The following is a 26,673-nucleotide window of genomic DNA, read 5'->3' as shown; positions in this document are numbered from 1 at the left end:
TGAGGGAACCGGGGATTGGATATCTGGGATCTTATGGCCTTTTGAGGCCATGTTGGGTTTACCCCCTGATTTTGGTGCCGAGGGAAACTCCAAGTTAAGAATAATCCAAATATGAAGCACTTCTCACAAAACTCAGCTTTGCAAAGCTTTATTTGGGCTAAAAAAGAAAAGATGGGAATGCCCTTGGCAGAAAAGCAGCTGTGAGGCACAGCAGGCTTCAAATGCCTGTCAGCAGGCGCTCCAGGAGAAACGGCTGCTGGCTCTGGGCATCCTGGGCTTTCCAGGCAGGTTTTGTAGCGGATTGCAAGGCAGTTTTCCTGCCTCTGGGGGGTGGCACCTGCATCCCACTGGAAAGGGAAAATGTGGAGAGAGCGGCAAGCGGGGAGACGGTTGCTGATGTGTGTCCTTGGATTGCAGTTCCTCCCGGTGAGTCTGTGCTGCTGGAAGTTTGAAGGAGATCAGTCTTGGAGTACGTGTGGGTTCAGCCTGTGGGGCTTGGGAGCGACGCTGGACATGAAATTCCAGGGGTGTTCCCCTTGCTGGAGTGAGAAGCAGTGGAAGCACTTTGCTGTCTGCTTCTTCATCGCCTTCGCCTCGGTCCCCTGGGGCTCCAGGTAATCCCCTCTCACCTTTGCTTTTCCAAGGGTCTCTAAATGAGGGCTTGAGCTTTGGTGCAGCTCCTTTTACAGGGAAGATCTGTTCCAGGAAAGGTCTCCTGGTCCGGACCGATGGCGTTGCAGGAAGAGCAGGAAACCCCACAGTTCCTGTGGCTCCCTCATCTGATTTGCCTGCAGGCAGCAAGGATCATTCCCAAGTGTCATCCCCTGGCTCCGTGACTCGGTGAGGTTGTGTTCCCCCAAAGGCCAGGGGCCGCTTTGTGTTGCAGCTCACGAAAAGTCCAGCTCGGTGGTGCTGGGTTTGGTTTTTGTGTGCAATGAAGGCCCTAAAAAATTCCCCTCCTTCACTGGCACAGCCCTGGAGTGGGAGCAGATTCCCCTTATCCCGGAGTTATCCCGCTCCTGCCCTGGATCCCTGCGGTGCCGTGGCAGGTGAGGAGACTGAAAGCTTTCATTAGGAATTGGGCATTATGAGCACTGACATTTACTGTGCTAGAAAGTCCAAGGGACAAATTTGTGCCAATTAATGTCACGCCTTTAACTACGAGGATCAATTGGTGTTACGCTTGTACCAGAGTCTGGTGACAGAGGGGGTTTCCAAAGGAAGTCTTGGTCCATGGAGGCCTGTGCCCAAAGAAAATGCCAAGAGAACTGAGGTATGAAAAACAAAGGTCCTTTATTTATATAAGAGCAGCAACAAAAACGAGCTACAGAACATATTTACATTGTAAGAACCTTTGTAACAACAACGATCTATAGAACGTATTTACAAGAACATATCTATCAAAACTATCTTAAACGTATTTACAGAAGACAAAAAGAAACGCTAAAACGTATATACAGAAGGGTGCCATCTCTGCCCTGGATCTCCGTCAGTCCTGGAAGAAAAGCAAGTGACACAGTCATTGCAGTCAGGCACAGAGGGCTGTTCCATGTGCCCCAGGCTGGGACACACTGGCAGAGCGGGACTCTGCTGCCAGCGCTGAGCCTGGCTGGGGCTGGGGGTCAGGCCCCAGGCACTGGCACGGGGCTTGTGTGAGCCAAAGCAAGTGCAGGACAGGCTGGGGATGGTGCTTGTGCTGCCAGAATCCAGCCCACGGGGCACCGTGTCCCTCAGCGGGGCACCCAGCCCAGCCCCAGCCTGGCAGCAGGGCACCCACTCTGCTTGTGGGGAGCACATACCTGTCCTACCGCTGGAGTCCCTCTTCATCCCAGGACCATGTCCTCCTCCTCGTCTTTTCCATCCACATCCATGTCCTCACTGTAGTCTTCCATTTCCACCTCCATCTCTTCCTCCATCTCTTCCTTCGCATCAACCTCCATCTCTTCCTCCATCTCCTCCTTCGCATCCACCTCCATCTCTTCCTCCATCTCTTCCTTCACGTCCACCTCCATCTCTTCCTCTCCAGTCTCTCCTCCATCCACTTCCATCTCCTCCTCTGTATCAGTCTTTCTATCCACCTGCATCTCTTTCTCTTCGTCTCTGGAAACCTGCAGATGTAGCAAAACCTCGGAGTGGGATCCCTGTCCCACAGCATCCCCACAGAGGCACTTAGGTGGTGTGCATTTCCATGGAATGGCACCTTACCTTCCTCGGGATGAATGTGAGCATCTGGCAGGGATGAACGGCAAAATCCAGGCACAAGAGACCTTTGGGAACTCTTGGGAGTATCGGAGCAGGGGCCAAGCAGGGTGACGGGTGTGTAGGCACAAGGGCGAATGGTTGTGTTGTCCTCTTTGCTGGATGCTGGGAGCTCCGGTGTGAATGCAGACCGTGACATCACAATTCACAGGAGTCCAGGGTCACCGTGGAGTGGACAACGGGGATCATAGAATGATGGACTCCCTGAGTGGTCTGGCTTGGAAGGGACGCTAAAGATCATCTTGTTCCAACTTGAGCAATCTTCTACCAGAGCACGTTGCTCAGAGTCCTGTTCCCACGTGGCCTTGGATGTTCGCAGGGATGGGGCATCCACATCCTCTGTGCACAGCCTGGGCCAGTGCCTCAGCACTCTCAGTGTGAAAAAGCGGCTTCCTTAGAGCCAACCGAAATCAACCTCCTGCAGTTAAAAGCCATCCCCCTTCTCCTCTTGCCACTGGCCCTATTGAACACCGTCCCCATCTTTCCTATGGCACCCTTCGAGTCCTGCATGGCCACAGCAAAGCCTCTCCAGGGCCTTCTGTTCTCCAGGCTGAACATTCTCAAGCCCACATGGACAGCAGTGACTTAGATCAGCAGAAATCAAAGCTGCAAGGTAGCAAATAGCACCAGGAACTGAGAGAGGGAAGCTTTAGACCCAGGCTTGTCTCGAAATAGACAAAATTAGTAAGAGTGCAGGGGCAGATGGTGGGACACTGGCTCTGTTCTAACTGATGAATATTTTCTTTTTTTCTTCTTCTTTTCTCTCATGCTGACCCAGGTTTTGCTGTTTGAAAGGAAGCTTGGCACAGCATCCATTGTCTTCTCCATTTGTGAAACACCGAGCAGAATCTGAGCAGGCTGATGGCGCAGAGCAAAACCTGCAAATATCTTGATAATCCTGAGCCTGGGGGATGCAGCTAAACCCAGTCCAAAGGAATTTCTGGAAAGTCGAACCTGGTTTACATTTTCTTGAGTTTGGCTGTGCCAGCTTCACCAGACATTTATAAAAAAGCAAACAAAAAACTCCAACCAAAAAAGACAAAAACCCAAACAAACAAACCCACACAAACCAATCAAACAAACAGATAAAAAGCCCCAAATCAAACCCAAAGGAATGAGGAGTTCATAGTAGTTGTGAGGATATCACAGCAGGCGAACGGCTGCTTCCCACAGGATCACCATAAAAAGCCACATGGAACAGCTGCTCCGAAAGATACACACCAGGGGCAATAGAAAAAGGGATACATGGCGGCTTTGGGGGTAGCTCCACATTAAGGTGAAGGATGAGCACTCCGTGGTACAGATCCAGCATTCCCCACACTCCAGGCCGCTCTTTGCTCCTGATGAAAGACCCTTGCAGGACCGTGGCCCTTCTCAAGGCAGTGTAAATCATTGCCACAGCTCTCAGCTGAGCCACTGGCATTTCCAGAGCGAGATTCAGGCACAATCCTAGTGCCTCGGAGCATCTGTGGAAGATCCTGAACTTCTTCAGCCCCAGAAACACAAAGCAGCTCAGGCTTTCCCTGAATTGGGTCTTCAGAGGAGGTTTCCAGTATCTCTGAGATTTGTTCACCGCTCAGCACGTGTGACTTTATGTACAGTGATGCATTTGGGTTCCTTCCTCACCCCTGTGTGCCAGAGAGAAACCACCCACGTGGATGAAGGATAATGTGTACAGGGAAATTTATTCCTGGATTGTCATTTTGCTTCACTGTCACTCAGTTAAACATGGTCCTTATCTAAGAAGGACTTAGAAGAAATGTGTAGGAATTTTGGCTCTGAGAGGAGCAGAAAGCACGTTTTCTAAAGCAAATTCCCAGCTGATGCAGCTTCCCTGGCAAAAGAGTGATTCCCATTCATCTTCCTGGGAAGAATGTGAAGACCCATTCAGAGATCACAGGTTCAGCTGGCCTTTGGCTTTGTGTACCTCATTTCACAGGTCCAGTTTCATTAAAAGAGGCTCAAGTTTGCCTTGCAACACAGAAGTGCTGTAGCTATTCCCAGGAGAAAACCAAGAAATGACTGTCCCACGGTGTGGTCACTAGGTTGGTACCCGGGGTAGAAATCCCACCACAGTTGTGGCTCTGTGAGCAAAGAGAGCCAGTGCTTTTTGGGGCTGTAACAGCTGAGAGTGTGGCAGAGCAGTTTTTATATTATTTTTAGAGTCCTGAAAACATTGTTCCCAAAACAATCTTTCTCTCCCATCTTGTGTCATAAATTGTGGAACAGAGAAAATGGAAAGGAGCAGAGGTTTGTTTAAATTGGCTTTTTTGTTGTTGTTTTTTAGTCTTAAAATAGCATCAGCGTGATGCATGATACTTTAGAAATTGGATTAGTGACACCTATTTTGTCCCACCAGAGAGGTGGGATTTAAGACTTCCAACAATAGAAACACCAGATGTGCAAGAGCTCGGTTTTCCACCCCTCACAGGCCGGTATCTTGCTGTTCTATTTTAAGCAGCCTCAGCCAGGTATATTAAAATACTGCTCCAAACAACAACAGAATGAAAATGTTCCGCCAAATGGGGAAAAATAAGAAAAGTGGGCGGCAGCTGATGTTCATTTTGCAAAGTCAGATGCAAACAATGTTTGCTGGATTCCTTTCCTAGAAAAATGTAGACATTTAATAGAAATCTACCTCTGAGGCTGATAAGTTTGGTATGATTTTAGATCTGGGAGGAGCAAAACAGGTTCTAGAGAAGCTGTGATTGTCGCAGCCTTGGCAGTGTTCAAGGCCAGGTTGGATGGGGCTTGGAGCAAAGTGGTCTAGTGGAATATGTCCTGAGTGTGGTGAGAGTTGGAACAAGATGAGCTTTAAGGTCCCTTCCAACCCAACACATCCTGTGAGTCCATGAAAAGAAACTTTTGGTTTTCCTGAGGTGTTGCCTCGGCAAGGGGAGGTCACAAATACCTCAGGTAGTTTGAAATGCCCTGAGCAGAACCCAGCTGTGCTTTATCACAGGTGCTGAGGGCTTTTCACTTGCATTTTACGGGGGATTTTCACAGGGCAGTGCAAGAGCAGCTGAATGTGTTTGACAGGCAAAGAGGGCCAGTGTGGCAGCAGCTTCATTCAACAGAGCTTTTCCTTCTGTGATCCTGTATAACCTGAGGCACTCTGGGGCTCTTGAACCCGGCAGCTGGGCAAGTTAATCATGATAATAAGTGGTAAATTAACCTGCTCCACTCTCCTTAGCATGGGGGGTGATGAGCATTAGGTAGTTTGGGGAGCATTGCCAAGATGGGAGCTTGTTTTTTGCCAAGGAGAAGGGAGAAAATATTGCTTAGACTAAATAAAGCAGCTCTGCTTCGCCAGCAAGAGGAAAAGAAGCGATTAAAGATGTGAGTGCTGCGTGGAATCATTTGCATGAGGATACATCTTGTCTGCTATGCAGGATAGTTCCCAATAAACCATGCTTCGCCTGACCTTTATTTTTGGATTTCTACCACATAGTACAAGAGCCAAGATTAAAAATCCCAAAATGCTTTGTGGGCAGGGAATGAAAAGTGGGGAGGCACTTTTTTGTTTTCTTCAGCCTGCCTCTTTCTTTTGTTCCCTTCAGAGATCTCACTTCATTTCTGCTGGTTTTTGGAGCACATGTGCTTAGCTCCTCCCAGATCCCCTGGGCTTGTTTTAGCTCTGGGTGTCATGGACACTCTAAATTGTGAGGTTTTTTTCCCTCCATCTACCTCTGCTTCTTCAAGTGGTTTACCTTCCTTTACCTGTTGGAGTGATGGATTTTTCTCACCTTTTATTACTTAGTGCTTTTTCTGTATTTCCTTCATTCTCTAAAACCAACTTTTCACTTGCCCTGTGGCTGTTAGATGCCAGTTATGGGAGCATTAATTCTTTCTCTACTGCTTGTCTGAGCTTTCACAAGGAGCTGAGAGCTCTCTCGGGTTAAACTTGACTCGCTTCATCACCTTCCTTGCTGCTGCCTATGTCCTTGGACACTTAAGGGAATAAAGTCTCAGTGCGGAGGTGTGGAGATTGTAGTTGCGAAACTGTGGGTCTTTTTGAGAGACGAGAATGCTGTTCTCAATCTTTTCAAGGATAAACTGACCACCTTGTTTTGGGGCCAAGCGGGCTGAGATCAGCACAGAGGTGCCTGTTGCAGGTACTGAGCTTTGGAGGGCTGGCAGCAGCTTCTTGGGCTGTGTTTGTGTGGTGCTGTAAGGTTTGTGTTGGGTCCCTGGAGCAGTGGGAACAGAGCCCCTGTGAGATGCACATCAGGAAATGCGGGTACAAAGGGCCTGAAATGTGACCAGCTCTGGCATAGTTTCCATAGGACAAAATATTTTTACTGGGATTTTGGACAATTTGAGGCTCTTCCTCTTATCCTTTGCCTGGTGAACATTCCCCCTTTGCAAGAGTGGGGAATCCTGAGCTCACACCATGGAAGTGCCTGATAAATATTTTTTTCTATTTTTCAATGTTTTCATCCCAGCAGGAGTCAGAGAATACGTGATTTTCCCCTCAATTTAAACCCTCAGAAAGGAGGGACAATAGGGCTTTACCCTTCCTTTAAACCTTAGGATGATGAAAATGGGGGAGTTCTGCTCAATTCGAACCCATAACATAGCATTGTCAAAGTTATCTGCTTCCATTTAAACTAGAAAATAATGGAAACTAGGGGTTCCCTGTCAAGCAATACCCCTAAGAGCATGGAAAAGGCAGGGTTTTCTTCAATTAGTACCCTTAAAATTGCAGAGGAAGGGGATTCCCCCTCAATTTAAACACAGTCATGAAGAAGGAAGATTGTCCTTTTGTTTAAAGCCCTTTTCTCCTGGTAAACCTCCTTTTTTCTGGGGGCACTGGGTTAGGACTGACGAGGTGAAAGGGGAAAGTTGGACGTTTCCCCCTGAGAGCCCATGTGCTGCCCTGCCTCCTTAGGTGCTGCCCCTAAGGAGAAAATACCCATTTTGGTAGCACAGATCCCATGTTGACAGTATTGCATCTCTGCCCACATAAGACGTCAGAAAACTGGGATTTTGCAATTTGGTATTCTGAAACGGGGCTGTTTTGATTTTTTTGCAACTTGATTTTCTAGTATTTTGAAACTGAATTTTTTTGGTATTTTGGAACTTGGTCCTCTGGAACTTTGAAACTAGATACTCTGGTATTGTAAAACTGGATTGCTGTTGTATTTTGTAACTTGGTATTCCAGTATTAGATGTAATTTCCTCAGGAAAAACACTTGGATCACTGCATCACTTTCTTGTTTTAGGCTCACCAGTCAGCCGGGCTATCCAAGTCCATCCTCCCCAGCGGGGAGAGCGGGAGCACGTCCGGCCATGGAGAATTTCTGGGAGAGCCCGGGAGAAGAAAGAAGGCTCCAGCTTCACAGATCTGTGTCATAACCCATCCTGTCGGCCGCTCCTGTTTGATCCTGGTGCATTTGTCCTCTTGGATTCAGCCTGAGCAGCGCTAATTGCTGGGAATGAAGCAGCCTTTGGTACTTCTTTTCCACGAAACCTCTCCATCCTGCCCTTCAATCCTTTTGCAAACACGGGAAAAACCCAAAATTCCGTTTTTCCCCCCCCCTCCCCTTCACTTTGCCTCCTCTTTTCTTGCAGGCTTTGGGCTATCCAGGCTTGCATGTGGATTAGACACCCTGTAGGCTCAGCTCCAGGTGGGATTGCAGCGGTGTTGGAAGCACCAGGGATTCTCCCAAGGTTTGGTGTGAGGAGCTGCATCTTGGGAGGGGCTGGGATTTTGTGCACTTCTGGGGTTTTTTTTTCCTGTTTGCCTTTTGGGCTGCCTCAGAGAAAAGGCTGAAAAGCGAAGAAGCTGAGGGGGGGTTCCCAAATTCCTTTCCAGCCCTTCAGAGGAGGCACAAAGCCACGTGCAGCTGAGGAGAGGGATGTGAGGAGAATGGCAATAATGGAGCCTTGGGACTCTGCACTTCATTCTTTTCACGTGTTTGGAGGTGCAGGAAATGCCAAACCCCACAGGAATTCTGTGTCTGTAACATGGGGTGCAACCTCTTGAAACCCAAGTGCTCGGAGTGGGGTTTTCCCAAGGGTAAATCCCAATGTGACATGGCAAGGCTTCAGTGAGGATTTCCAGGCTTGACTGCACAGCTTTTGGGAAAGCTCAGTAGCCAAACAAGATCAGATTTCTGTCGGATTTGGATCAAACGTGGCGTTTAAATCTGGGCCAGCTCAGCTCCCTGGATGGGAAAGTGCTTGGAGTAGCCGAGAGCTGAGCCGTTGTTGAGAATTCCAAGCGTTGTGTCCTTACGCTCCTTAATACAGCGTTTAAATAATTGATCCTGAATGGAGCCAGTATCAGAGGGATTTGTTAGAGGGGCAGGGATGTTTTTTCACGTGGCAGTGTGTCGGGATAGTCAAGACTCCTTATGTCAGAATTAATTGGTCTTCCTTCTTTTCCCTTTTGTTCTTTCTAGATTGTGGCTGAGTGGGGAGAATATTTGGGATAAAGAAACGGAATGCCCGAGGGAAGCTTCGTGTTCCCGTGGGGATGCTTTAGGCGCGTGCAGCTTCTGAGCTGCACCGAAACTTGAGGCTCCCCCAGAAGCCTTCCGAAGCTGGAAGGGCCGGGGAAGAGAATTCCGGAAGAGGTGTGGGAAGCGCTTTCTGCCAGGTCTGGACAGCACCGAGGTGGGAATGACTTCAAAGTGTTCCTTGTCCCTGTCCTGTTCCCAGCCCAGGACAAAGTTGGTGTTCCCTGAGTGGCTGCGGTTCCCTGGATGTGGCAGGAGGAGGTCTCTGCCGGGGAGTGGGAGAAATGTCCCTGCCCGCTGCCGTGTCCTTGGCGGGCAGAGAGCGCCGATCGTGGCAAGGGGGGTTTGTGAGTGTGGAATCAATCCTAGCTCCTTTTTAAGGGGGTGTTTTAATGAGTCATCAGCAGGGACCGCTTTTAGCCAGCTTTAGTTAAGTTCCTTTTGCACAGGTTTCATGTGGCTTTGATGGTGAAATCAGCAAACCCTGAAGTTTGCCAAATTACCCCTGAAAAGCTTTAATGAACCAATCCTGAGGGAACCGGGGATTGGATATCTGGGATCTTATGGCCTTTTGAGGCCATGTTGGGTTTACCCCCTGATTTTGGTGCCGAGGGAAACTCCAAGTTAAGAATAATCCAAATATGAAGCACTTCTCACAAAACTCAGCTTTGCAAAGCTTTATTTGGGCTAAAAAAGAAAAGATGGGAATGCCCTTGGCAGAAAAGCAGCTGTGAGGCACAGCAGGCTTCAAATGCCTGTCAGCAGGCGCTCCAGGAGAAACGGCTGCTGGCTCTGGGCATCCTGGGCTTTCCAGGCAGGTTTTGTAGCGGATTGCAAGGCAGTTTTCCTGCCTCTGGGGGGTGGCACCTGCATCCCACTGGAAAGGGAAAATGTGGAGAGAGCGGCAAGCGGGGAGACGGTTGCTGATGTGTGTCCTTGGATTGCAGTTCCTCCCGGTGAGTCTGTGCTGCTGGAAGTTTGAAGGAGATCAGTCTTGGAGTACGTGTGGGTTCAGCCTGTGGGGCTTGGGAGCGACGCTGGACATGAAATTCCAGGGGTGTTCCCCTTGCTGGAGTGAGAAGCAGTGGAAGCACTTTGCTGTCTGCTTCTTCATCGCCTTCGCCTCGGTCCCCTGGGGCTCCAGGTAATCCCCTCTCACCTTTGCTTTTCCAAGGGTCTCTAAATGAGGGCTTGAGCTTTGGTGCAGCTCCTTTTACAGGGAAGATCTGTTCCAGGAAAGGTCTCCTGGTCCGGACCGATGGCGTTGCAGGAAGAGCAGGAAACCCCACAGTTCCTGTGGCTCCCTCATCTGATTTGCCTGCAGGCAGCAAGGATCATTCCCAAGTGTCATCCCCTGGCTCCGTGACTCGGTGAGGTTGTGTTCCCCCAAAGGCCAGGGGCCGCTTTGTGTTGCAGCTCACGAAAAGTCCAGCTCGGTGGTGCTGGGTTTGGTTTTTGTGTGCAATGAAGGCCCTAAAAAATTCCCCTCCTTCACTGGCACAGCCCTGGAGTGGGAGCAGATTCCCCTTATCCCGGAGTTATCCCGCTCCTGCCCTGGATCCCTGCGGTGCCGTGGCAGGTGAGGAGACTGAAAGCTTTCATTAGGAATTGGGCATTATGAGCACTGACATTTACTGTGCTAGAAAGTCCAAGGGACAAATTTGTGCCAATTAATGTCACGCCTTTAACTACGAGGATCAATTGGTGTTACGCTTGTACCAGAGTCTGGTGACAGAGGGGGTTTCCAAAGGAAGTCTTGGTCCATGGAGGCCTGTGCCCAAAGAAAATGCCAAGAGAACTGAGGTATGAAAAACAAAGGTCCTTTATTTATATAAGAGCAGCAACAAAAACGAGCTACAGAACATATTTACATTGTAAGAACCTTTGTAACAACAACGATCTATAGAACGTATTTACAAGAACATATCTATCAAAACTATCTTAAACGTATTTACAGAAGACAAAAAGAAACGCTAAAACGTATATACAGAAGGGTGCCATCTCTGCCCTGGATCTCCGTCAGTCCTGGAAGAAAAGCAAGTGACACAGTCATTGCAGTCAGGCACAGAGGGCTGTTCCATGTGCCCCAGGCTGGGACACACTGGCAGAGCGGGACTCTGCTGCCAGCGCTGAGCCTGGCTGGGGCTGGGGGTCAGGCCCCAGGCACTGGCACGGGGCTTGTGTGAGCCAAAGCAAGTGCAGGACAGGCTGGGGATGGTGCTTGTGCTGCCAGAATCCAGCCCACGGGGCACCGTGTCCCTCAGCGGGGCACCCAGCCCAGCCCCAGCCTGGCAGCAGGGCACCCACTCTGCTTGTGGGGAGCACATACCTGTCCTACCGCTGGAGTCCCTCTTCATCCCAGGACCATGTCCTCCTCCTCGTCTTTTCCATCCACATCCATGTCCTCACTGTAGTCTTCCATTTCCACCTCCATCTCTTCCTCCATCTCTTCCTTCGCATCAACCTCCATCTCTTCCTCCATCTCCTCCTTCGCATCCACCTCCATCTCTTCCTCCATCTCTTCCTTCACGTCCACCTCCATCTCTTCCTCTCCAGTCTCTCCTCCATCCACTTCCATCTCCTCCTCTGTATCAGTCTTTCTATCCACCTGCATCTCTTTCTCTTCGTCTCTGGAAACCTGCAGATGTAGCAAAACCTCGGAGTGGGATCCCTGTCCCACAGCATCCCCACAGAGGCACTTAGGTGGTGTGCATTTCCATGGAATGGCACCTTACCTTCCTCGGGATGAATGTGAGCATCTGGCAGGGATGAACGGCAAAATCCAGGCACAAGAGACCTTTGGGAACTCTTGGGAGTATCGGAGCAGGGGCCAAGCAGGGTGACGGGTGTGTAGGCACAAGGGCGAATGGTTGTGTTGTCCTCTTTGCTGGATGCTGGGAGCTCCGGTGTGAATGCAGACCGTGACATCACAATTCACAGGAGTCCAGGGTCACCGTGGAGTGGACAACGGGGATCATAGAATGATGGACTCCCTGAGCGGTCTGGCTTGGAAGGGACGCTAAAGATCATCTTGTTCCAACTTGAGCAATCTTCTACCAGAGCACGTTGCTCAGAGTCCTGTTCCCACGTGGCCTTGGATGTTCGCAGGGATGGGGCATCCACATCCTCTGTGCACAGCCTGGGCCAGTGCCTCAGCACTCTCAGTGTGAAAAAGCGGCTTCCTTAGAGCCAACCGAAATCAACCTCCTGCAGTTAAAAGCCATCCCCCTTCTCCTCTTGCCACTGGCCCTATTGAACACCGTCCCCATCTTTCCTATGGCACCCTTCGAGTCCTGCATGGCCACAGCAAAGCCTCTCCAGGGCCTTCTGTTCTCCAGGCTGAACATTCTCAAGCCCACATGGACAGCAGTGACTTAGATCAGCAGAAATCAAAGCTGCAAGGTAGCAAATAGCACCAGGAACTGAGAGAGGGAAGCTTTAGACCCAGGCTTGTCTCGAAATAGACAAAATTAGTAAGAGTGCAGGGGCAGATGGTGGGACACTGGCTCTGTTCTAACTGATGAATATTTTCTTTTTTTCTTCTTCTTTTCTCTCATGCTGACCCAGGTTTTGCTGTTTGAAAGGAAGCTTGGCACAGCATCCATTGTCTTCTCCATTTGTGAAACACCGAGCAGAATCTGAGCAGGCTGATGGCGCAGAGCAAAACCTGCAAATATCTTGATAATCCTGAGCCTGGGGGATGCAGCTAAACCCAGTCCAAAGGAATTTCTGGAAAGTCGAACCTGGTTTACATTTTCTTGAGTTTGGCTGTGCCAGCTTCACCAGACATTTATAAAAAAGCAAACAAAAAACTCCAACCAAAAAAGACAAAAACCCAAACAAACAAACCCACACAAACCAATCAAACAAACAGATAAAAAGCCCCAAATCAAACCCAAAGGAATGAGGAGTTCATAGTAGTTGTGAGGATATCACAGCAGGCGAACGGCTGCTTCCCACAGGATCACCATAAAAAGCCACATGGAACAGCTGCTCCGAAAGATACACACCAGGGGCAATAGAAAAAGGGATACATGGCGGCTTTGGGGGTAGCTCCACATTAAGGTGAAGGATGAGCACTCCGTGGTACAGATCCAGCATTCCCCACACTCCAGGCCGCTCTTTGCTCCTGATGAAAGACCCTTGCAGGACCGTGGCCCTTCTCAAGGCAGTGTAAATCATTGCCACAGCTCTCAGCTGAGCCACTGGCATTTCCAGAGCGAGATTCAGGCACAATCCTAGTGCCTCGGAGCATCTGTGGAAGATCCTGAACTTCTTCAGCCCCAGAAACACAAAGCAGCTCAGGCTTTCCCTGAATTGGGTCTTCAGAGGAGGTTTCCAGTATCTCTGAGATTTGTTCACCGCTCAGCACGTGTGACTTTATGTACAGTGATGCATTTGGGTTCCTTCCTCACCCCTGTGTGCCAGAGAGAAACCACCCACGTGGATGAAGGATAATGTGTACAGGGAAATTTATTCCTGGATTGTCATTTTGCTTCACTGTCACTCAGTTAAACATGGTCCTTATCTAAGAAGGACTTAGAAGAAATGTGTAGGAATTTTGGCTCTGAGAGGAGCAGAAAGCACGTTTTCTAAAGCAAATTCCCAGCTGATGCAGCTTCCCTGGCAAAAGAGTGATTCCCATTCATCTTCCTGGGAAGAATGTGAAGACCCATTCAGAGATCACAGGTTCAGCTGGCCTTTGGCTTTGTGTACCTCATTTCACAGGTCCAGTTTCATTAAAAGGGGCTCAAGTTTGCCTTGCAACACAGAAGTGCTGTAGCTATTCCCAGGAGAAAACCAAGAAATGACTGTCCCACGGTGTGGTCACTAGGTTGGTACCCGGGGTAGAAATCCCACCACAGTTGTGGCTCTGTGAGCAAAGAGAGCCAGTGCTTTTTGGGGCTGTAACAGCTGAGAGTGTGGCAGAGCAGTTTTTATATTATTTTTATAGAGTCCTGAAAACATTGTTCCCAAAACAATCTTTCTCTCCCATCTTGTGTCATAAATTGTGGAACAGAGAAAATGGAAAGGAGCAGAGGTTTGTTTAAATTGGCTTTTTTGTTGTTGTTTTTTAGTCTTAAAATAGCATCAGCGTGATGCATGATACTTTAGAAATTGGATTAGTGACACCTATTTTGTCCCACCAGAGAGGTGGGATTTAAGACTTCCAACAGTAGAAACACCAGATGTGCAAGAGCTCGGTTTTCCACCCCTCACAGGCCGGTATCTTGCTGTGCTATTTTAAGCAGCCTCAGCCAGGTATATTAAAATACTGCTCCAAACAACAACAGAATGAAAATGTTCCGCCAAATGGGGAAAAATAAGAAAAGTGGGCGGCAGCTGATGTTCATTTTGCAAAGTCAGATGCAAACAATGTTTGCTGGATTCCTTTCCTAGAAAAATGTAGACATTTAATAGAAATCTACCTCTGAGGCTGATAAGTTTGGTATGATTTTAGATCTGGGAGGAGCAAAACAGGTTCTAGAGAAGCTGTGATTGTCGCAGCCTTGGCAGTGTTCAAGGCCAGGTTGGATGGGGCTTGGAGCAAAGTGGTCTAGTGGAATATGTCCTGAGTGTGGTGAGAGTTGGAACAAGATGAGCTTTAAGGTCCCTTCCAACCCAACACATCCTGTGAGTCCATGAAAAGAAACTTTTGGTTTTCCTGAGGTGTTGCCTCGGCAAGGGGAGGTCACAAATACCTCAGGTAGTTTGAAATGCCCTGAGCAGAACCCAGCTGTGCTTTATCACAGGTGCTGAGGGCTTTTCACTTGCATTTTACGGGGGATTTTCACAGGGCAGTGCAAGAGCAGCTGAATGTGTTTGACAGGCAAAGAGGGCCAGTGTGGCAGCAGCTTCATTCAACAGAGCTTTTCCTTCTGTGATCCTGTATAACCTGAGGCACTCTGGGGCTCTTGAACCCGGCAGCTGGGCAAGTTAATCATGATAATAAGTGGTAAATTAACCTGCTCCACTCTCCTTAGCATGGGGGGTGATGAGCATTAGGTAGTTTGGGGAGCATTGCCAAGATGGGAGCTTGTTTTTTGCCAAGGAGAAGGGAGAAAATATTGCTTAGACTAAATAAAGCAGCTCTGCTTCGCCAGCAAGAGGAAAAGAAGCGATTAAAGATGTGAGTGCTGCGTGGAATCATTTGCATGAGGATACATCTTGTCTGCTATGCAGGATAGTTCCCAATAAACCATGCTTCGCCTGACCTTTATTTTTGGATTTCTACCACATAGTACAAGAGCCAAGATTAAAAATCCCAAAATGCTTTGTGGGCAGGGAATGAAAAGTGGGGAGGCACTTTTTTGTTTTCTTCAGCCTGCCTCTTTCTTTTGTTCCCTTCAGAGATCTCACTTCATTTCTGCTGGTTTTTGGAGCACATGTGCTTAGCTCCTCCCAGATCCCCTGGGCTTGTTTTAGCTCTGGGTGTCATGGACACTCTAAATTGTGAGGTTTTTTTCCCTCCATCTACCTCTGCTTCTTCAAGTGGTTTACCTTCCTTTACCTGTTGGAGTGATGGATTTTTCTCACCTTTTATTACTTAGTGCTTTTTCTGTATTTCCTTCATTCTCTAAAACCAACTTTTCACTTGCCCTGTGGCTGTTAGATGCCAGTTATGGGAGCATTAATTCTTTCTCTACTGCTTGTCTGAGCTTTCACAAGGAGCTGAGAGCTCTCTCGGGTTAAACTTGACTCGCTTCATCACCTTCCTTGCTGCTGCCTATGTCCTTGGACACTTAAGGGAATAAAGTCTCAGTGCGGAGGTGTGGAGATTGTAGTTGCGAAACTGTGGGTCTTTTTGAGAGACGAGAATGCTGTTCTCAATCTTTTCAAGGATAAACTGACCACCTTGTTTTGGGGCCAAGCGGGCTGAGATCAGCACAGAGGTGCCTGTTGCAGGTACTGAGCTTTGGAGGGCTGGCAGCAGCTTCTTGGGCTGTGTTTGTGTGGTGCTGTAAGGTTTGTGTTGGGTCCCTGGAGCAGTGGGAACAGAGCCCCTGTGAGATGCACATCAGGAAATGCGGGTACAAAGGGCCTGAAATGTGACCAGCTCTGGCATAGTTTCCATAGGACAAAATATTTTTACTGGGATTTTGGACAATTTGAGGCTCTTCCTCTTATCCTTTGCCTGGTGAACATTCCCCCTTTGCAAGAGTGGGGAATCCTGAGCTCACACCATGGAAGTGCCTGATAAATATTTTTTTCTATTTTTCAATGTTTTCATCCCAGCAGGAGTCAGAGAATACGTGATTTTCCCCTCAATTTAAACCCTCAGAAAGGAGGGACAATAGGGCTTTACCCTTCCTTTAAACCTTAGGATGATGAAAATGGGGGAGTTCTGCTCAATTCGAACCCATAACATAGCATTGTCAAAGTTATCTGCTTCCATTTAAACTAGAAAATAATGGAAACTAGGGGTTCCCTGTCAAGCAATACCCCTAAGAGCATGGAAAAGGCAGGGTTTTCTTCAATTAGTACCCTTAAAATTGCAGAGGAAGGGGATTCCCCCTCAATTTAAACACAGTCATGAAGAAGGACGATTGTCCTTTTGTTTAAAGCCCTTTTCTCCTGGTAAACCTCCTTTTTTCTGGGGGCACTGGGTTAGGACTGACGAGGTGAAAGGGGAAAGTTGGACGTTTCCCCCTGAGAGCCCATGTGCTGCCCTGCCTCCTTAGGTGCTGCCCCTAAGGAGAAAATACCCATTTTGGTAGCACAGATCCCATGTTGACAGTATTGCATCTCTGCCCACATAAGACGTCAGAAAACTGGGATTTTGCAATTTGGTATTCTGAAACGGGGCTGTTTTGATTTTTTTGCAACTTGATTTTCTAGTATTTTGAAACTGAATTTTTTTGGTATTTTGGAACTTGGTCCTCTGGAACTTTGAAACTAGATACTCTGGTATTGTAAAACTGGATTGCTGTTGTATTTTGTAACTTGGTATTCCAGTATTAGATGTAATTTCCTCAGGAAAAACACTTGGATCACTGCATCACTTTCTTGTTTTAGGCTCACCAGTCAGCCGGGCTATCCAAGTCCATCCTCCCCAGCGGGGAGAGCGGGAGCACGTCCGGCCATGGAGAATTTCTGGGAGAGCCCGGGAGAAGAAAGAAGGCTCCAGCTTCACAGATCTGTGTCATAACCCATCCTGTCGGCCGCTCCTGTTTGATCCTGGTGCATTTGTCCTCTTGGATTCAGCCTGAGCAGCGCTAATTGCTGGGAATGAAGCAGCCTTTGGTACTTCTTTTCCACGAAACCTCTCCATCCTGCCCTTCAATCCTTTTGCAAACACGGGAAAAACCCAAAATTCCGTTTTTCCCCCCCCCTCCCCTTCACTTTGCCTCCTCTTTTCTTGCAGGCTTTGGGCTATCCAGGCTTGCATGTGGATTAGACACCCTGTAGGCTCAGCTCCAGGTGGGATTGCAGCGGTGTTGGAAGCACCAGGGATTCTCCCAAGGTTTGGTGTGAGGAGCTGCATCTTGGGAGGGGCTGGGATTTTGTGCACTTCTGGGGTTTTTTTTTCCTGTTTGCCTTTTGGGCTGCCTCAGAGAAAAGGCTGAAAAGCGAAGAAGCTGAGGGGGGGTTCCCAAATTCCTTTCCAGCCCTTCAGAGGAGGCACAAAGCCACGTGCAGCTGAGGAGAGGGATGTGAGGAGAATGGCAATAATGGAGCCTTGGGACTCTGCACTTCATTCTTTTCACGTGTTTGGAGGTGCAGGAAATGCCAAACCCCACAGGAATTCTGTGTCTGTAACATGGGGTGCAACCTCTTGAAACCCAAGTGCTTGGAGTGGGGTTTTCCCAAGGGTAAATCCCAATGTGACATGGCAAGGCTTCAGTGAGGATTTCCAGGCTTGACTGCACAGCTTTTGGGAAAGCTCAGTAGCCAAACAAGATCAGATTTCTGTCGGATTTGGATCAAACGTGGCGTTTAAATCTGGGCCAGCTCAGCTCCCTGGATGGGAAAGTGCTTGGAGTAGCCGAGAGCTGAGCCGTTGTTGAGAATTCCAAGCGTTGTGTCCTTACGCTCCTTAATACAGCGTTTAAATAATTGATCCTGAATGGAGCCAGTATCAGAGGGATTTGTTAGAGGGGCAGGGATGTTTTTTCACGTGGCAGTGTGTCGGGATAGTCAAGACTCCTTATGTCAGAATTAATTGGTCTTCCTTCTTTTCCCTTTTGTTCTTTCTAGATTGTGGCTGAGTGGGGAGAATATTTGGGATAAAGAAACGGAATGCCCGAGGGAAGCTTCGTGTTCCCGTGGGGATGCTTTAGGCGCGTGCAGCTTCTGAGCTGCACCGAAACTTGAGGCTCCCCCAGAAGCCTTCCGAAGCTGGAAGGGCCGGGGAAGAGAATTCCAGAAGAGGTGTGGGAAGCGCTTTCTGCCAGGTCTGGACAGCACCGAGGTGGGAATGACTTCAAAGTGTTCCTTGTCCCTGTCCTGTTCCCAGCCCAGGACAAAGTTGGTGTTCCCTGAGCGGCTGCGGTTCCCTGGATGTGGCAGGAGGAGGTCTCTGCCGGGGAGTGGGAGAAATGTCCCTGCCCGCTGCCGTGTCCTTGGCGGGCAGAGAGCGCCGATCGTGGCAAGGGGGGTTTGTGAGTGTGGAATCAATCCTAGCTCCTTTTTAAGGGGGTGTTTTAATGAGTCATCAGCAGGGACCGCTTTTAGCCAGCTTTAGTTAAGTTCCTTTTGCACAGGTTTCATGTGGCTTTGATGGTGAAATCAGCAAACCCTGAAGTTTGCCAAATTACCCCTGAAAAGCTTTAATGAACCAATCCTGAGGGAACCGGGGATTGGATATCTGGGATCTTATGGCCCTTTGAGGCCATGTTGGGTTTACCCCCTGATTTTGGTGCCGAGGGAAACTCCAAGTTAAGAATAATCCAAATATGAAGCACTTCTCACAAAACTCAGCTTTGCAAAGCTTTATTTGGGCTAAAAAAGAAAAGATGGGAATGCCCTTGGCAGAAAAGCAGCTGTGAGGCACAGCAGGCTTCAAATGCCTGTCAGCAGGCGCTCCAGGAGAAACGGCTGCTGGCTCTGGGCATCCTGGGCTTTCCAGGCAGGTTTTGTAGCGGATTGCAAGGCAGTTTTCCTGCCTCTGGGGGGTGGCACCTGCATCCCACTGGAAAGGGAAAATGTGGAGAGAGCGGCAAGCGGGGAGACGGTTGCTGATGTGTGTCCTTGGATTGCAGTTCCTCCCGGTGAGTCTGTGCTGCTGGAAGTTTGAAGGAGATCAGTCTTGGAGTACGTGTGGGTTCAGCCTGTGGGGCTTGGGAGCGACGCTGGACATGAAATTCCAGGGGTGTTCCCCTTGCTGGAGTGAGAAGCAGTGGAAGCACTTTGCTGTCTGCTTCTTCATCGCCTTCGCCTCGGTCCCCTGGGGCTCCAGGTAATCCCCTCTCACCTTTGCTTTTCCAAGGGTCTCTAAATGAGGGCTTGAGCTTTGGTGCAGCTCCCTTTACAGGGAAGATCTGTTCCAGGAAAGGTCTCCTGGTCCGGACCGATGGCGTTGCAGGAAGAGCAGGAAACCCCACAGTTCCTGTGGCTCCCTCATCTGATTTGCCTGCAGGCAGCAAGGATCATTCCCAAGTGTCATCCCCTGGCTCCGTGACTCGGTGAGGTTGTGTTCCCCCAAAGGCCAGGGGCCGCTTTGTGTTGCAGCTCACGAAAAGTCCAGCTCGGTGGTGCTGGGTTTGGTTTTTGTGTGCAATGAAGGCCCTAAAAAATTCCCCTCCTTCACTGGCACAGCCCTGGAGTGGGAGCAGATTCCCCTTATCCCGGAGTTATCCCGCTCCTGCCCTGGATCCCTGCGGTGCCGTGGCAGGTGAGGAGACTGAAAGCTTTCGTTAGGAATTGGGCATTATGAGCACTGACATTTACTGTGCTAGAAAGTCCAAGGGACAAATTTGTGCCAATTAATGTCACGCCTTTAACTACGAGGATCAATTGGTGTTACGCTTGTACCAGAGTCTGGTGACAGAGGGGGTTTCCAAAGGAAGTCTTGGTCCATGGAGGCCTGTGCCCAAAGAAAATGCCAAGAGAACTGAGGTATGAAAAACAAAGGTCCTTTATTTATATAAGAGCAGCAACAAAAACGAGCTACAGAACATATTTACATTGTAAGAACCTTTGTAACAACAACGATCTATAGAACGTATTTACAAGAACATATCTATCAAAACTATCTTAAACGTATTTACAGAAGACAAAAAGAAACGCTAAAACGTATGTACAGAAGGGTGCCATCTCTGCCCTGGATCTCCGTCAGTCCTGGAAGAAAAGCAAGTGACACAGTCATTGCAGTCAGGCACAGAGGGCTGTTCCATGTGCCCCAGGCTGGGACACACTGGCAGAGCGGGACTCTGCTGCCAGCGCTGAGCCTGGCTGGGGCTGGGGGTCAGGCCCCAGGCACTGGCACGGGGCTTGTGTGAGCCAAAGCAAGTGCAGGACAGGCTGGGGATGGTGCTTGTGCTGCCAGAATCCAGCCCACGGGGCACCGTGTCCCTCAGCGGGGCACCCAGCCCAGCCCCAGCCTGGCAGCAGGGCACCCACTCTGCTTGTGGGGAGCACATACCTGTCCTACCGCTGGAGTCCCTCTTCATCCCAGGACCATGTCCTCCTCCTCGTCTTTTCCATCCACATCCATGTCCTCACTGTAGTCTTCCATTTCCACCTCCATCTCTTCCTCCATCTCTTCCTTCGCATCAACCTCCATCTCTTCCTCCATCTCCTCCTTCGCATCCACCTCCATCTCTTCCTCCATCTCTTCCTTCACGTCCACCTCCATCTCTTCCTCTCCAGTCTCTCCTCCATCCACTTCCATCTCCTCCTCTGTATCAGTCTTTCTATCCACCTGCATCTCTTTCTCTTCGTCTCTGGAAACCTGCAGATGTAGCAAAACCTCGGAGTGGGATCCCTGTCCCACAGCATCCCCACAGAGGCACTTAGGTGGTGTGCATTTCCATGGAATGGCACCTTACCTTCCTCGGGATGAATGTGAGCATCTGGCAGGGATGAACGGCAAAATCCAGGCACAAGAGACCTTTGGGAACTCTTGGGAGTATCGGAGCAGGGGCCAAGCAGGGTGACGGGTGTGTAGGCACAAGGGCGAATGGTTGTGTTGTCCTCTTTGCTGGATGCTGGGAGCTCCGGTGTGAATGCAGACCGTGACATCACAATTCACAGGAGTCCAGGGTCACCGTGGAGTGGACAACGGGGATCATAGAATGATGGACTCCCTGAGCGGTCTGGCTTGGAAGGGACGCTAAAGATCATCTTGTTCCAACTTGAGCAATCTTCTACCAGAGCACGTTGCTCAGAGTCCTGTTCCCACGTGGCCTTGGATGTTCGCAGGGATGGGGCATCCACATCCTCTGTGCACAGCCTGGGCCAGTGCCTCAGCACTCTCAGTGTGAAAAAGCGGCTTCCTTAGAGCCAACCGAAATCAACCTCCTGCAGTTAAAAGCCATCCCCCTTCTCCTCTTGCCACTGGCCCTATTGAACACCGTCCCCATCTTTCCTATGGCACCCTTCGAGTCCTGCATGGCCACAGCAAAGCCTCTCCAGGGCCTTCTGTTCTCCAGGCTGAACATTCTCAAGCCCACATGGACAGCAGTGACTTAGATCAGCAGAAATCAAAGCTGCAAGGTAGCAAATAGCACCAGGAACTGAGAGAGGGAAGCTTTAGACCCAGGCTTGTCTCGAAATAGACAAAATTAGTAAGAGTGCAGGGGCAGATGGTGGGACACTGGCTCTGTTCTAACTGATGAATATTTTCTTTTTTTCTTCTTCTTTTCTCTCATGCTGACCCAGGTTTTGCTGTTTGAAAGGAAGCTTGGCACAGCATCCATTGTCTTCTCCATTTGTGAAACACCGAGCAGAATCTGAGCAGGCTGATGGCGCAGAGCAAAACCTGCAAATATCTTGATAATCCTGAGCCTGGGGGATGCAGCTAAACCCAGTCCAAAGGAATTTCTGGAAAGTCGAACCTGGTTTACATTTTCTTGAGTTTGGCTGTGCCAGCTTCACCAGACATTTATAAAAAAGCAAACAAAAAACTCCAACCAAAAAAGACAAAAACCCAAACAAACAAACCCACACAAACCAATCAAACAAACAGATAAAAAGCCCCAAATCAAACCCAAAGGAATGAGGAGTTCATAGTAGTTGTGAGGATATCACAGCAGGCGAACGGCTGCTTCCCACAGGATCACCATAAAAAGCCACATGGAACAGCTGCTCCGAAAGATACACACCAGGGGCAATAGAAAAAGGGATACATGGCGGCTTTGGGGGTAGCTCCACATTAAGGTGAAGGATGAGCACTCCGTGGTACAGATCCAGCATTCCCCACACTCCAGGCCGCTCTTTGCTCCTGATGAAAGACCCTTGCAGGACCGTGGCCCTTCTCAAGGCAGTGTAAATCATTGCCACAGCTCTCAGCTGAGCCACTGGCATTTCCAGAGCGAGATTCAGGCACAATCCTAGTGCCTCGGAGCATCTGTGGAAGATCCTGAACTTCTTCAGCCCCAGAAACACAAAGCAGCTCAGGCTTTCCCTGAATTGGGTCTTCAGAGGAGGTTTCCAGTATCTCTGAGATTTGTTCACCGCTCAGCACGTGTGACTTTATGTACAGTGATGCATTTGGGTTCCTTCCTCACCCCTGTGTGCCAGAGAGAAACCACCCACGTGGATGAAGGATAATGTGTACAGGGAAATTTATTCCTGGATTGTCATTTTGCTTCACTGTCACTCAGTTAAACATGGTCCTTATCTAAGAAGGACTTAGAAGAAATGTGTAGGAATTTTGGCTCTGAGAGGAGCAGAAAGCACGTTTTCTAAAGCAAATTCCCAGCTGATGCAGCTTCCCTGGCAAAAGAGTGATTCCCATTCATCTTCCTGGGAAGAATGTGAAGACCCATTCAGAGATCACAGGTTCAGCTGGCCTTTGGCTTTGTGTACCTCATTTCACAGGTCCAGTTTCATTAAAAGAGGCTCAAGTTTGCCTTGCAACACAGAAGTGCTGTAGCTATTCCCAGGAGAAAACCAAGAAATGACTGTCCCACGGTGTGGTCACTAGGTTGGTACCCGGGGTAGAAATCCCACCACAGTTGTGGCTCTGTGAGCAAAGAGAGCCAGTGCTTTTTGGGGCTGTAACAGCTGAGAGTGTGGCAGAGCAGTTTTTATATTATTTTTATAGAGTCCTGAAAACATTGTTCCCAAAACAATCTTTCTCTCCCATCTTGTGTCATAAATTGTGGAACAGAGAAAATGGAAAGGAGCAGAGGTTTGTTTAAATTGGCTTTTTTGTTGTTGTTTTTTAGTCTTAAAATAGCATCAGCGTGATGCATGATACTTTAGAAATTGGATTAGTGACACCTATTTTGTCCCACCAGAGAGGTGGGATTTAAGACTTCCAACAATAGAAACACCAGATGTGCAAGAGCTCGGTTTTCCACCCCTCACAGGCCGGTATCTTGCTGTTCTATTTTAAGCAGCCTCAGCCAGGTATATTAAAATACTGCTCCAAACAACAACAGAATGAAAATGTTCCGCCAAATGGGGAAAAATAAGAAAAGTGGGCGGCAGCTGATGTTCATTTTGCAAAGTCAGATGCAAACAATGTTTGCTGGATTCCTTTCCTAGAAAAATGTAGACATTTAATAGAAATCTACCTCTGAGGCTGATAAGTTTGGTATGATTTTAGATCTGGGAGGAGCAAAACAGGTTCTAGAGAAGCTGTGATTGTCGCAGCCTTGGCAGTGTTCAAGGCCAGGTTGGATGGGGCTTGGAGCAAAGTGGTCTAGTGGAATATGTCCTGAGTGTGGTGAGAGTTGGAACAAGATGAGCTTTAAGGTCCCTTCCAACCCAACACATCCTGTGAGTCCATGAAAAGAAACTTTTGGTTTTCCTGAGGTGTTGCCTCGGCAAGGGGAGGTCACAAATACCTCAGGTAGTTTGAAATGCCCTGAGCAGAACCCAGCTGTGCTTTATCACAGGTGCTGAGGGCTTTTCACTTGCATTTTATGGGGGATTTTCACAGGGCAGTGCAAGAGCAGCTGAATGTGTTTGACAGGCAAAGAGGGCCAGTGTGGCAGCAGCTTCATTCAACAGAGCTTTTCCTTCTGTGATCCTGTATAACCTGAGGCACTCTGGGGCTCTTGAACCCGGCAGCTGGGCAAGTTAATCATGATAATAAGTGGTAAATTAACCTGCTCCACTCTCCTTAGCATGGGGGGTGATGAGCATTAGGTAGTTTGGGGAGCATTGCCAAGATGGGAGCTTGTTTTTTGCCAAGGAGAAGGGAGAAAATATTGCTTAGACTAAATAAAGCAGCTCTGCTTCGCCAGCAAGAGGAAAAGAAGCGATTAAAGATGTGAGTGCTGCGTGGAATCATTTGCATGAGGATACATCTTGTCTGCTATGCAGGATAGTTCCCAATAAACCATGCTTCGCCTGACCTTTATTTTTGGATTTCTACCACATAGTACAAGAGCCAAGATTAAAAATCCCAAAATGCTTTGTGGGCAGGGAATGAAAAGTGGGGAGGCACTTTTTTGTTTTCTTCAGCCTGCCTCTTTCTTTTGTTCCCTTCAGAGATCTCACTTCATTTCTGCTGGTTTTTGGAGCACATGTGCTTAGCTCCTCCCAGATCCCCTGGGCTTGTTTTAGCTCTGGGTGTCATGGACACTCTAAATTGTGAGGTTTTTTTCCCTCCATCTACCTCTGCTTCTTCAAGTGGTTTACCTTCCTTTACCTGTTGGAGTGATGGATTTTTCTCACCTTTTATTACTTAGTGCTTTTTCTGTATTTCCTTCATTCTCTAAAACCAACTTTTCACTTGCCCTGTGGCTGTTAGATGCCAGTTATGGGAGCATTAATTCTTTCTCTACTGCTTGTCTGAGCTTTCACAAGGAGCTGAGAGCTCTCTCGGGTTAAACTTGACTCGCTTCATCACCTTCCTTGCTGCTGCCTATGTCCTTGGACACTTAAGGGAATAAAGTCTCAGTGCGGAGGTGTGGAGATTGTAGTTGCGAAACTGTGGGTCTTTTTGAGAGACGAGAATGCTGTTCTCAATCTTTTCAAGGATAAACTGACCACCTTGTTTTGGGGCCAAGCGGGCTGAGATCAGCACAGAGGTGCCTGTTGCAGGTACTGAGCTTTGGAGGGCTGGCAGCAGCTTCTTGGGCTGTGTTTGTGTGGTGCTGTAAGGTTTGTGTTGGGTCCCTGGAGCAGTGGGAACAGAGCCCCTGTGAGATGCACATCAGGAAATGCGGGTACAAAGGGCCTGAAATGTGACCAGCTCTGGCATAGTTTCCATAGGACAAAATATTTTTACTGGGATTTTGGACAATTTGAGGCTCTTCCTCTTATCCTTTGCCTGGTGAACATTCCCCCTTTGCAAGAGTGGGGAATCCTGAGCTCACACCATGGAAGTGCCTGATAAATATTTTTTTCTATTTTTCAATGTTTTCATCCCAGCAGGAGTCAGAGAATACGTGATTTTCCCCTCAATTTAAACCCTCAGAAAGGAGGGACAATAGGGCTTTACCCTTCCTTTAAACCTTAGGATGATGAAAATGGGGGAGTTCTGCTCAATTCGAACCCATAACATAGCATTGTCAAAGTTATCTGCTTCCATTTAAACTAGAAAATAATGGAAACTAGGGGTTCCCTGTCAAGCAATACCCCTAAGAGCATGGAAAAGGCAGGGTTTTCTTCAATTAGTACCCTTAAAATTGCAGAGGAAGGGGATTCCCCCTCAATTTAAACACAGTCATGAAGAAGGAAGATTGTCCTTTTGTTTAAAGCCCTTTTCTCCTGGTAAACCTCCTTTTTTCTGGGGGCACTGGGTTAGGACTGACGAGGTGAAAGGGGAAAGTTGGACGTTTCCCCCTGAGAGCCCATGTGCTGCCCTGCCTCCTTAGGTGCTGCCCCTAAGGAGAAAATATCCATTTTGGTAGCACAGATCCCATGTTGACAGTATTGCATCTCTGCCCACATAAGACGTCAGAAAACTGGGATTTTGCAATTTGGTATTCTGAAACGGGGCTGTTTTGATTTTTTTGCAACTTGATTTTCTAGTATTTTGAAACTGAATTTTTTTGGTATTTTGGAACTTGGTCCTCTGGAACTTTGAAACTAGATACTCTGGTATTGTAAAACTGGATTGCTGTTGTATTTTGTAACTTGGTATTCCAGTATTAGATGTAATTTCCTCAGGAAAAACACTTGGATCACTGCATCACTTTCTTGTTTTAGGCTCACCAGTCAGCCGGGCTATCCAAGTCCATCCTCCCCAGCGGGGAGAGCGGGAGCACGTCCGGCCATGGAGAATTTCTGGGAGAGCCCGGGAGAAGAAAGAAGGCTCCAGCTTCACAGATCTGTGTCATAACCCATCCTGTCGGCCGCTCCTGTTTGATCCTGGTGCATTTGTCCTCTTGGATTCAGCCTGAGCAGCGCTAATTGCTGGGAATGAAGCAGCCTTTGGTACTTCTTTTCCACGAAACCTCTCCATCCTGCCCTTCAATCCTTTTGCAAACACGGGAAAAACCCAAAATTCCGTTTTTTCCCCCCCCTCCCCTTCACTTTGCCTCCTCTTTTCTTGCAGGCTTTGGGCTATCCAGGCTTGCATGTGGATTAGACACCCTGTAGGCTCAGCTCCAGGTGGGATTGCAGCGGTGTTGGAAGCACCAGGGATTCTCCCAAGGTTTGGTGTGAGGAGCTGCATCTTGGGAGGGGCTGGGATTTTGTGCACTTCTGGGGTTTTTTTTTCCTGTTTGCCTTTTGGGCTGCCTCAGAGAAAAGGCTGAAAAGCGAAGAAGCTGAGGGGGGGTTCCCAAATTCCTTTCCAGCCCTTCAGAGGAGGCACAAAGCCACGTGCAGCTGAGGAGAGGGATGTGAGGAGAATGGCAATAATGGAGCCTTGGGACTCTGCACT

The sequence above is a fragment of the Corvus hawaiiensis genome, chromosome 10 (assembly GCF_020740725.1).
Source record: "Corvus hawaiiensis isolate bCorHaw1 chromosome 10, bCorHaw1.pri.cur, whole genome shotgun sequence".
Lineage (NCBI taxonomy): Eukaryota > Metazoa > Chordata > Aves > Passeriformes > Corvidae > Corvus > Corvus hawaiiensis.
This window is presented reverse-complemented; position numbering follows the sequence as displayed.